General features: G+C 35.8%; 1 protein-coding gene across 12 annotated transcripts in view; it reads left to right on the top strand.

Moving 5' to 3' along the window:
* Nucleotides 1-12,893, top strand: part of ps (RNA-binding protein Nova-1-like protein passilla) — a 310,155-nt gene that overhangs the window by 113,841 nt on the left and 183,421 nt on the right. The window contains exon 1 of one of the 12 annotated variants that reach the window (XM_067761210.1): nucleotides 423-784. The exons of the other annotated variants lie outside the window; for them this stretch is intronic. The gene's annotated coding sequence lies outside the window, so the exon portion shown is untranslated. Of the gene's footprint in view, nucleotides 1-422; nucleotides 785-12,893 lie in introns of those variants that run through there. 12 annotated transcript variants of the gene reach the window in all.

Here is a 12,893-nt window from a genome sequence, read left to right as displayed (position 1 = left end):
CTTGCCAAACAGGTCTATATGGAGGAAGTTGAGCATATCTTCCAAAGCCTTTGCGGGTGTTTAAAAGTTTTGAATAACCGCCTAAAAAATAGCTGGGTTCGGTTTCCTTTCTTCAAAAATTTCAAGAATCCGATATAGGCTCGGAACTAGTTTCATTTCAACATTTTATTTCTATTTGATATCGTTTACCAAAGCTTCATACTAAAATGCGCTCATTCACAACAATTCAGTATTAAGTGTGTAACACCAATACCAATTCAAAATTTCAAATACTCTTTTTCCCAACACAAACAAACACACATATTCATACATAATTTTTTTGTAGCTGCAAATGAGAACCAAATTAAAATGTGCGAGTGCCTAAATAAGAGCTACTTCATTTACGAGTATTTTATTTGTTTAATGCCTTCTGTCTCACCATGTTCGTTTGAATTAATTTTCATTTCATTGCAACTCAGTTTGTCAGTCAGACATTTTACGTGTTTTCTCTACATTTATTGTTTAATATCGTACTCGATTGTATGAAATACAAATGAATGTTGAATGTTTGTGAAATAAAAAATAAAAAATTTAGTTAAATATGAATTAAACATTTGCGTGTTAAAACTGTTAAGTTTTTAAATAAAAAATCAATTTCTTATAAAGAGAAAAAAAAAAAAAGAAAAATAAATATAGCATAAACAATTGAAATTTGTTTTGTGTTTATTGAATTAAAAGTTCTGTGTGTTGTTGGGGGAAAAATGTAAATTGTTGCTGCTGACGGAAGTTCAATGATTATTATAAAGTGGGTGTAAAATATGTACTATATTTAACGCTTAAATGCGAGTATGTTGTATATTTATATATGTATAAGTTAATATGTTTATGAGGGTGGGCCGATTTATATGGACGAAAGTACGGTTTGGGCTCAGGAAAAAAGTTCCACTACGTATACCCAAAAAAATTATTTTCGAGCCTACGAAATTTCATTTTTTAGACTTTTTTTCGACTTTGATTTTTAAGGTTTTTTTCATGACCTTACTACCCCTTCTTTGCTTGATTTTTTATTTTCATGTGAAAAAATCTGGGTGATATAATTCAAGCTCTATATTCACAGAAAAATTTTTAAAAAATCCTGAAATAACAAAAAAACTGTATGATGGGAATTTCCACCATCATGCAAATAAGCATGTTAACCTTAGTACAAAACATATAAAACTTATGTATGCAATATATTTTTGTATCATATTTTATTGATGATGATAATTATCAAAACAATTGTTTTTCTTATTAAGACACAAATTAACTCACACAACATTTGCTGCAAGAAATTGTAAAATAACCCTTGCAGTTAGGGTATTTGCACCGAAGTGAGCCACCTACTTTCGGCATATGATCGAAACCATCCTCTCTTATATCTTTTGGTGGTGGAGAAGCTGGCGAACCCTTTCTTCTCTTTGTTGTCAATTCCTCTTTAATAGTACTGTTGCTTTGGCGCCCTATTTTAGCATTTGTACAGGGTCCTTTGTTACATAACACAAAGGCGACTTCATTTCGAAACTGAGCCAATGTAAGCAAAGTTTTCTTAGGTATATTCATTTCTTGAGAGTTTTTTTTTGTTTTTTGCAAAGAATCCAAGAATTTGTTACCGCAAGATCCAGTAAATGAGAAAATACATGCAGGTAGCACTTGTTAGACCGCATAGTTATATCGTTTTTCCCAAGACTGCTATCCATAAGGTCTACTCCTCCCATATGTTTATTGTACTCTTGAACGATGAACGGGCAAGTAATACCAATTTTCTCCTTTTTTGTCTTATCATATCTATTAACTTCAGTGACTGGCAAGGGTCCAGCATATGTGGATAATAGCGTTCACACCTTCTTATCCTTCACGCCACGCAGCTCAGATCATCACCATCTACTGTAGATACTCTTTCTTCATAACTACCCCTAGCGACTGACTTGTTCATAAAACTTTCTTTTTTTTCGTCATCAAAATCATACTCTGATAGCCCACCGTCTTCTAAATAGTTAAAATAAAGTTCAACTTCCCTATCGGTTAGGTTTCTTTGAAATAAAAAAAAAATAAAACATAATAATAGCACACCACAATTTGACTCGCACTAAAGGTAGAGTAACTGCACAGTGATGTAAATTTCTGTCACATCGTTTTGGTCAGATTATGTGGGATGCGCCTTATATAATTTACAGAAAGTAATCAAAACATAAATACAAACCTTTTGCACACTCATAATTGTTTTTTTTTATGAAAATATCTTTCAAATTATTTTTAAAAAAATTCTCGAAATTGCACTTTGCTTTCAACCACAAAAAACTGTGGAATGTCAACTTTAAACCGTCATATTAATGTCGTGGATAGCTCTTTATTTAACAGAGATGTTACCAACTGTTTATGAGATGTCAACAGACATGCCAAATGCAAAAAGACTACAATACATTTGTTTGGTGCTAAATTTTTTGATCACCACTATACGTTGTGATGGAAATTTCCATCACCATGCAAAGAAGTGCTAAACTGTTATAGCCAACGTTTTTAGCGGACATTTTTGGGTCGGACAGGGTATACATGAAAATTTTACAATCAAATGAAAATTTTTTTAGTAGGTCATGAAGAAACCTTAAAAATCAAAGTCGAAAAAAAGTAAAAAAAAAAAATGAAATTTCGCAGGCTCGAAAATTATTATTTTTGGGTATACGTAGTGGAACTTTTTTCCTGAGCCCAAATCATATCGAAAAATCGATGGCGCGATATCGGTTAATAAATCGACCCAGTCTAATGTTTATACATAGTTATTATTTAGTAGTTTCTTGAAAAAAATTTGCATCACATACAGTAAATGTTTAAAAGTTTTGTATGAATGAACTGCCCTATACTAAAAATTTTAATTAAAGTACATACCAACATAACCTCAATGTATATTTTATAAACTTACATACATACTTATTTATACACATGCTACATACATACATGTATAAATAAAAAATAAAGCTCGTGTTATATAGAAGTAAGCCATCGATTCTGTTGAATATTTTGAATAATTAATTAATCTTTGAGAACTTGTTTAGTAAAGCTTCAATAACAGAATGACGCTTTCAAATAGAGATACCTTCTTACATTCCTATCAACCTACTTGTCTATGTATGTGTATATGTCAAACTTGAAAAAGGTTCACAATGTGCTCTAGAATTTATTGTGGGCGTCTTCATGTAACGAAAGACCGTCTTTGTAGACTCGTATTTATTTTCAAACAACGCTTTTTCTGATGCGTAATTGAGGAAGTTCGAAGTTTTCTCAATTGTACTTCTTACACTAAATAAGATTTGGTTTAGTCTAGATTACGACAAAGATGACCGAATGACCAGTAAAAAATTAAACCGGAAACATTAGTTCTATAAAAATTGCGTTGTTAAAGCTTCAAACTCAAGACGCATAAACACTTTTTATATAAAATCAAATTTTCTGCTCCTTTATATAAATGTAGTCTTTTAAACTTCATTATACTCAGCTGAGCAGAGCTCACAGAGTATATTAACTATGTTCGCATAACGGTAATCCGTAACGGCATAAACTAATCGAGATAGATATGACTTCTATATATCAAAATGATCTGGGCGAAAAAAGAAATTCATTTAGACATGTCCGTCCGTCCGTCGGTCTGTCCGTAAACACGATAACTTGATTAAATTTTGAGGTATCTTGACGAAATTTGGTATGTAGGTTCCTGGGTGCTCATCTCAGATCGCTATTTAAAATGAAGGAAATCGAACTACAACCACGCCCACTTTCGATATCGAAAATTTCGAAAAACCGAAAAAGTGCGATAATTCATTACCAAAGACGGATAAAGCGATGAAACTTGGTAGGTGGGTTGACCCTATGACGCAAAATAGAAAATTAGTAAAATTTTGGACAATGGGCATGGCACCGCCCACTTTTAAAAGAAAGTAATTTAAAAGTTTTGGAAGCTGTAATTTGGCAGTCGTTGAAGGTATCATGATGAAATTTGGCAGGAACGTTATTCCTATTACTATATGTGTGCTAAATAAAAATGAGAAAAATCGTATGACGAACACGCCCACTTTAAAAAAAAAATTTTTTAAAGTCAAATTTTAACAAAAAATTTAATATCTTTGCTGTATATAAGTAAATTACGTCAACATTCAACTCCAGTAATGATATGGTGCAACAAAATACAAAAATAAAAGAAAATTTCAAAATGGGCGTGGCTCCGCCCTTTTTCATTTAATTTGTCTAGAATACTTTTAATGTCATAAGTCGAACAAAAATTTACCAATCCTTGTGAAATTTAGTAGGGAAATAGATTCTATGACGGTAACTGTTTTTTGTGAAAATGGGCAAAATCGGTTGAAGCCACGCCCAGTTTTTATACACAGTCGACCGTCTGTTCTTCCGCTCGGCCGTTAACATGACAACTTGTCAAAAATCGATATATCTTTACTAAACTTAGTTCACGTACTTATCTGCTCTCAATTTATCTTGGTATAAAAAATGGCCGAAATCGGCCTATGACCACGACCATTTTTTCGATATCGAAAATTACGAAAAATGAAAAAATGCCATAATTCTATATCAAATATGAAAAAGGGATGAAACATGGTAATTGGATTAGTTTATTGACGCAAAATATAACTTTAGAAAAAACTTTGTAAAATGGGTGTGACACCTACCATATTAAGTAGAAGAAAATGAAAAAGTTCTGCAGGGCGAAATAAAAACCCTTGAAATCTTGGCAGGAATACTGTTCTTGGTATTACATATATAAATAAATTAGCGGTACCCGACAGATGATGTTCTGGGTCACCCTGGTCCACATTTTGGTCGATATCTCGAAAACGCCTTCATATATACAACTAAGGGCCACTCCCTTTTAAAACCCTCATTAATACCTTTGATTTGATACCCGTATCGTACAAACATTATAGAGTCACCCCTGGTCCACCTTTATGGCGATATCTCGAAAAGGCGTCCACCTAAGGCGCACTCCCTTTTAAAATACTCCTTAATACCTTCCATTTGAAAACCATGTCATACAAACACATTCCAGGGTTACCCTTGGTTCATTTTCCTAAATGGTGATTTTCCCCTATTTTGTCTCCAAAGCTCTCAGCTGAGTATGTAATGTTCGGTTTCACCCGAACTTAGGATTCCTTACTTGTTTTATCATAATATTATTTCCTACTTCTTAGTATTGATTTGAAAAAGAAATTGTAACGGATGATAAATATTACTTTAAAGTCTCTACCTTAACGGATGATAAGATGTACGTGGATCCTATCAGCCAAACTCTCTCATCTGGTATTTACTGCGATTGTCAAACACATACTTTAGTATGGGGTCCTTATTTCGTGGACATACACACAAAAAAGTACGTATACCAAAAAATTGAGGGGTTATGCAGATTATAAATGTTTAGTATATGGAGAGCCCTAAAAACAACCCCGACAGCAGCATTGCATGTCATTCTATACATCCCGCCGGCAGACCTAATTGTCAAAAATATTGCGTTAGCAGCTGCACCTCGCGGCGGCTTGAGTGCACTCCGTATGGTCATAGCAGTATAGCGTCGTCTAATATCGGGCAAACGGAATGTATGGTCGTGTGCCGGAGCTTCGAAAGAGATCTTGGGACCACAATTGAAATGGCAGAACGTACTTTATTCATGTATACCAATGGTTCCAAATTAAGATCCTACAGCTGCCATATTACTGCAGCGTCTTTCAGGCAGAAATTATAGCCGTGAAGAAAGCAGCAGAAACTCTGGAGGGAGCGTGCGTAAGCTGTAATCGCGTCAATATTGATAGTAAGGCGGTGATTAAGGCAATAATCTCACACAGTACTTCATCAAGAAGTCTCTTTAAATGCAAAGAAACATTGGAAAAACTTCGCTCAGGTCGCACCATACATCTGTATTGGGTTTGCGTTCATAAAGGGATAGAAGATAGATGAAATTTTGTCCCTTAACTTCATTTTCAGACTGAAATGCACACTTCCGATTTGTCAGCGCAGTGTTGTGTTTCACTTCATAAGAACCCTAGTTATATGACCTGCGCCTTCATCGGATAGTCTTATGGCCGACCGCATATTCTTCGCAATATATGACTAAATTTCCTTTGTCGTAATTTTAACATTCGTACGCAGTTCATCAATATACTACTTTAGATAAAATCTTCTTGAACTCTTCTCCTATTCTTGTTTGTTGTTAAATGTTCGAAATAGTAGGTCAGTAAGGTGCTTGTAAGCTCAAAGTGGACAGCGTGAAATTCATGGTAAAGTCTTGCTTGCCAATATTCTGGTAGTGTGTGATATCAGACCAAATATGTGTGATATCGAAACGCGCCTGCTATGACCGATGAATTTTACTCAGTAGCTGAGACACATTCGAAGGGTTGATCAAACCATTGTTTCGATATCACATATGGCTGCCAAACAAACTACGAACAAGGCCATAAGTCTAATGGTGAAGAGAAGTCATAGAGGATCTACAGGCTACATTTGTCATAGAGAGTATCAATATCAAAATATCATGGATCTAGGAATCCCAATATTACTGCTTTTTACCTATATAGAAGAGGCATGTTAAGGCGCATCTATATCTCTTTTTACACTGAACAGAATCCATACTTGAAATGCTGAACTGGAGGCTGCCCTGCACGAAGCAATCAGAGGAGATTTTAAGACGAGCTTCTTTTAAAACTTGCGGCGTGTTCCTCATTGAATTTTCTTACAAATTGGTGGAACGGCGCCTACATATTTCACGCCGCCTGCGAACGGCATTAGCAAGACAAATGAGTTTTCGCTGAGAAGCTTTTCATGACAAAAATACACTCGGAGAGTTTGCCAAATCACTGTCAAGGGGCCACTCCGCTTAGAAAAACTTTCTTCCAATAGGAAAACCTTGCATCTAAAATTTTTATGTTGCTTTACTCGGGCATGAAACCAGGATCCTCGGTGTGGTAAACGGAGCACGCTACCACCACAACACGGAGGCCGCATGGAAACTCAATAGTTTACACAAGAGTACTTGAATCCACGCTGCACTGGATACACTTCCTAGACAAAGAAACGTTGTAATAGTTGTTGTAGCACCAAGGACACTCCCCGAAGGCCTTGCAGAGTGTTATCGATGACGATGGTTCTTAGCCGGATGCAGATCCGGTACGTTGCGATAACAAGTACCATTAAGGCACCAACCCAACCATCTTGGGAAAGATTTAGTATGACCACATGAAACCTTTAAGGCCATCCCGCCCTCCACTCCCTAGATCCATGAGGAACTGTGGGTCACCAGAGCTCCAGCGGTTAAAATAAGAGGATTCGCCACGGGTAGGTGAGGTTGACAATTGGGTTGGAGAAGCTATATTTTGTGCAGGCAACACTTTGAAAGGGTTGCGCTACCCAACCTCTTGAATCTTGGTATTTTAGTTGCCTCTTATGACAGGCATACCTGCCCCGGATATATTCTAAGCCTCCTAACCTGGTGGGAGGGGGGGGGGGGACAAAGAAACGTCAATCTTGTCGCTTTAAAATTGGACCACGAAATGACTGTTCGTTACTATAAGACTCCCGTAACCTGGTAGTGTGACTCTTATTCTCTTCATGATGAAGTTCTAAAAGCCTGAGGAGTTCTTAAAAATATAAAACGGAGCAAATTGGTTGGTCAAACACAACTGGTCAAACTTAAGGTCGCAGGCCTAAAAATGGTAATAAAATTAAAATTGTCAGAACAGATTGCAATCTACTATTATTCCAAGAAGCCTGATGTGTCCAAACTTCTATCTGGTGAATAGAACATGGTATATAATGGTAGGACTGCATCTAAGGTTACTAATGTAAATGTAGTGTAAACTTACGCTAAAGTCTGATTTCTAAGTTCTTTGTAAATCAGCGCTTCAATATCTAAATATCGCCTTTAAAGCAATAATATTTACATATATCCGCTCATTAGACAAAAGACTTAAACGAAAGCGATAAATTTTGTCATTGCCTTTGTCATTACAGTCCATTTGGGTTTTCTATTTGCAAATCACTTCGTTTGTTTTACTTAATTCAAAATACACACTTCATTTGTTAAACGTTTAACAATCAAATAAAATTCACTTAAAAAGCCCTCCTATTTTAACATACGACATTTTCTCTATTTATTTTGTTTATTACTTCCTACACAAACACTTACATACTCACACATTTAACAGTTAATTAAAATGAATTGAAAGATAAAGAAGGGGAATCAGTGCATGAATTAAGTAGATATTGAATGTATGGAATGCACTCCATTTGTACTTTATTTAATGCTTCAAAAATAATATCGATAAAATACAAGTCATGCAACAACAAAAAAATGTCGTGGAATTATTAATTTCTAAAAATTTTGGAAACAGATTGTCATAAATAAGCGCGACGTACGCCTATTAAAGAGTCTATTTGTGTGCGTAACAGAGTTTGTAGAATTTTAAATCGATATTGCGCGGTTTAAAGTTCAAAGAAATTAGGTAAAACGTTGCAAAGTTGAAAGTTGAGGTTAGGAAAATGGTTTTTGGTATAATAATTAATGTGTATTTAGAAAAAGGGTGGGCTGGAAAGGGGGAGGGGGCCCGGTGAGTGCTTAGCATGCGGTTAACATATGCTAGACTCAGTAGTAGTTCTCGCAATAAAACCATATTTGTTACACTACACGAAAAAATTCTACATTAGCATGAGCTGTATGCAAATAGAATAGCCAAAGAAAGAAATGATGCACCCCTTAGCGAAATTCAGCGCATGCCAATACCAGATCAACTCTCTGACTACACCAAATGGCTTAAAATATTACTCGAAGAAGATTAGATAAAATACTCGGCTCGTAACCAATTTTTAAATCACAATATCTTTGAAATGGTGGATCGGATTAATTCCACATGTGAACTACTGACTGCGAGTACTCGTTAGATCCATAGCTACCCAGCAAACATTCGGAGTTAAAAAAGCGTCATAAAAGGCTAGTAAATCGGAGTGCTTAAGCCATTATGTGGCTCTAATTACGAGCCAAAAAAGAGTGTATTTCCTTCTTACAATAGTCGTCTGGTATGAAACTCAATTCATACACTATGTGAGGCTAAACAGGAATACGATCAGACCCCTTAATAGTATTCCGATCAAACTTCTAAAGAGGAGTTCGATAAGGCTCCTATTACGCCCATTATTAAAATCTAAACTACTCGTATCGGAGTAATTTTTTAGTATTATATAAGGGATGCGGATTGCCCCATTCAGTGCGGGTTTTAGGCGCTAGGCTTTAAAAACAGGGTAGCTAAATTGGAAAGCCTTGTTAGAAAGTACGATATTTTGAATGAAACCCCCCTGAAAGGTGGACCATACCGACATCAGCGCTAAGCGCAGACATATGTATGAAGGATCGACACACCAAGCGGGGATACACCGCAGAGGCAATTTGTTGTTGCAGTTAAAACAAGTAAGGAAGGTTAAGTTCGGGTGTAACCGAACATTACATACTCAGTTGAGAGCTATGGTGAAAACATAACGGAAAATAACCATGTAGGAAAATGAACCGAGGGTAACCCTGGAATGTGTTTGTATGACACGGGTATCAAATGAAGTTATTAAAGAGTATTTTATGAGGGAGTGGGCCATAGTTCTATAGGTGGACCCCATTTAGGGATATCGCTATAAAGGTGGATCAGGGATGACTCTAGAATTTGTTTGTACGATATGGGTATCAAATGAAAGATGTTAATGAGAATTTTAAAAAGCGTGGGCTTACTATTATAGGTGGACGCCTTTTCGAGATATCGCCATAAAGGTGGACCAAGGGTGACTCTAGAATGCGCTTGTACAATATGGGTATCAAACGAAAGGTGATAATGAATATTTTAAAAGGGAGAGTTCTATAGGTGGACGCCTTTTCGAGATATCGCCATAAAGGTGGAACAGGGGTGACTCTAGAATATGCTTGTACGATATGGGTATCAAATGAAAGGTGTTAATGAGTATTTTAAAATGGCGTGGGTCTAAGTGCGATAGGTGGACGGCTTTTCGAGATATCGCCATAAAGCTGGGCCAGGGGTGACTCTAGAATGTGTGTGTACGATATGGGTATCAAGTTAAAGGTATTTATGATGGTTTTAAAAGGGAGTGGTGGTAGTTGTATATGTGAAGGCGTTTTCCAGATATCGACCAATATGTGGACCAGGGTGACCCAGAACATCACCGCTAATTTAGTTATATATGTCACGAACAGTATTCCTGCCAAGATTTCAAAGGTTTTTTATTTCGCCCTGCAGAACTTTTTCATTTTCTTCTACTTAATATGGTAGGTGTCACACCCATTTTACAAAGTTTTTTTCTAAAGTTATATTTTGCGTCAATAAACCAATCCAATTACCATGTTTCATGCATTTTTTCGTATTTGGTATAGAATTATTGCATTTTTTTCATTTTTCGTGATTTTCGATATCGAAAAAGTATGCGTGGTCATAGTCCGATTTCGGCCATTTTTTATACCAAGATAAAGTGAGTTGAGATAAGTATGTGAACTAAGTTTAGTAACGATATATCGATTTTTGCTCAGGTTATCATATTAACGGCCAAGCGGAAGGACAGGCTGTCGACTGTGTATAAAAACTGGGAGTGGCTTCAACCGATTTCGCCCATTTTCACAGTTATCGTCATAGTATCTATGCCCTTACCAAATTTCAATTCAGTTGTTCAATTTTTGTTCGACTTATGGCATTAAAAGTATTCTAGACGAATTAAATGAAAAAGGGCGGAGCCACGCCCATTTTGAAATTTTCTTTTATTTTTGTATTTTGTTACACCATATCATTACTGGAGTTGAATGTTGACATAATTTACTTATATACTGTAAAGATATTACATTTTTTGTTAAAATTTGATTCAAATTTTTTTATTTTTAAGTGGGCGTGGTCGTTCTCCGATTTTGCAAATTTTTTTTAAGTATACATATAGTAATAAGAGTAACGTTGCTGCCAAATTTCATCATGATATCTTCAACGACTGCCAAATTACAGCTTGCAAAACTTTTAAATTACCTTCTTTTAAAAGTGGGCGGTGCCACGCCCATTGTCCAACATTTTACTAATTTTCTATTCTGCGTAATAAGTTCAACTCACCTACCAAGTTTCATCGCTTTATCCGCCTTTGGTAATGAATTATCGCACTTTTTCGGTTTTTCGAAATTTTCGATATCGAAAAAGTGGGCGTGGTTATAGTCCGATATCGTTCATTTTAAATAGCGATCTGAGATAAGTGCTCAGGAACCTACATACCAAATTTCATCAATATATCTCAAAATTTACTGAAGTTATCGTGTTAACGGACGGACGGACATGGCTCAATCAAATTTTTTTTCGATCCTTATGATTTTGATATGAAATTCTATATCTATCTCGATTCCTTTATACCTGTACAACCAACCGTTATCAAATCAAAGTTAATATACTCTGTGAGCTCTGCTCAACTGAGTATATAAACGCAAAAGATTTACAAACATTGTTGATACTCCGATACTTACGCAATTATTAGTCCATGAAAGAAAAAGTGCCCTTACCAGTTTACAAAGGCAAGAAAGAGCAGGAAGCGTTATGATATTATTCAAAATAAATTCGAAGGACAATTTTTCTAAAATAATATATGAAATATGTTCTAAAGTTGCTTTGTTTGCTAAACGCTCTTGGCATAAGGCTCAAGTTTTTCATCATATCCGAGTAATAAAATACTCCTATATGATCATATCTGGGGTTCATATTTTTCACATCCTAAATAACGAGCGCCCCTAGAATGTTTGAGGGCTTTTTGTAATTTTTAGAAATATTTTGACAGTTGCATGGTTGTAGTTTGAGTTAACATATTTTATTTTGTTTTGTTGATTTTCCGACAGGGTGGATAAATGATGTACATATATTGGAACGATTTTCCGTCATCCCTTGTCTTTGGTTTCGAGACAAACCGGTTTCGGCGTTGTGGCATCATCAGTGTCGATTTTCGTTCTGATCTGTTGTTGTCGTTTGTCCTGTATTTATAGTTCGTAGGTACGTGAGCAGGTATTGCCAAAATTGATGCTTGTGTATATTTAGTTATGTGTATGTGCTCATTCAGAACCGAGGGTGGTTATTACTGATCGATTTGACTGAGGCAGCAAAAAAGGCACTACCTCAGTCAGGCACACAAATTTTACGATCAGTAAAAACCATCCTCAGTTTTGAATGAGCACGTACACATAACTAAATATACACAAGCATCAATTTTGATAATACCTGCTCACGTACCTACGAACTATAAATACAGGACAAACGACAACAACAGATCAGAATGAAAATCGATACTGATGATGGCACAACGCCGAAACCGGTTCGTCTCGAAACAAAATTTGACAAGGGATGACGGAAAATCGTTCCAATATACATGAGTTAACATGGTTTTCAGCCACTGATCGTAAAACGTGGCCCGTAGTACAGTCAAAAATCTGAAATTTTTAAGCTAAACATACTAACGTGTTCTCTAATTCAATACCTACTGATCTGCATGTTCAGTTAAATATCAGTGTCGCTGCCCATCCTTAGGGCTTGATAAAAACTGAAAATTTCATCGGGGCATATGGGGAAGTTTTGTCTTTCCTGAGCATTGTGATTTTTTGAGTTGATTGCTGTTTTGATCGAGGTATATTGCTGTGAGACCAGTGGTCGTTTTCACATACTTTCTCGTATACTTTATGAGGCAAAAACTCGGTTTACAGCAAAAAGTATGGGAAACATCTTCAGAGCTCAATGGCACATACATTTCAACGCTTTTCAGTTGGAGTTTTATCTTCAGTCTACTAATAGTTTTTTGGCATCTATTTTAAAACGTGATGGAAA

This window comes from Eurosta solidaginis, chromosome 1, assembly GCF_040869045.1.
Source record: "Eurosta solidaginis isolate ZX-2024a chromosome 1, ASM4086904v1, whole genome shotgun sequence".
In the NCBI taxonomy this organism is placed as follows: Eukaryota; Metazoa; Arthropoda; class Insecta; order Diptera; family Tephritidae; genus Eurosta; species Eurosta solidaginis.
Note: the sequence above shows the minus strand (reverse complement) of the source record. Positions and strands in the feature narration are given on the sequence as shown.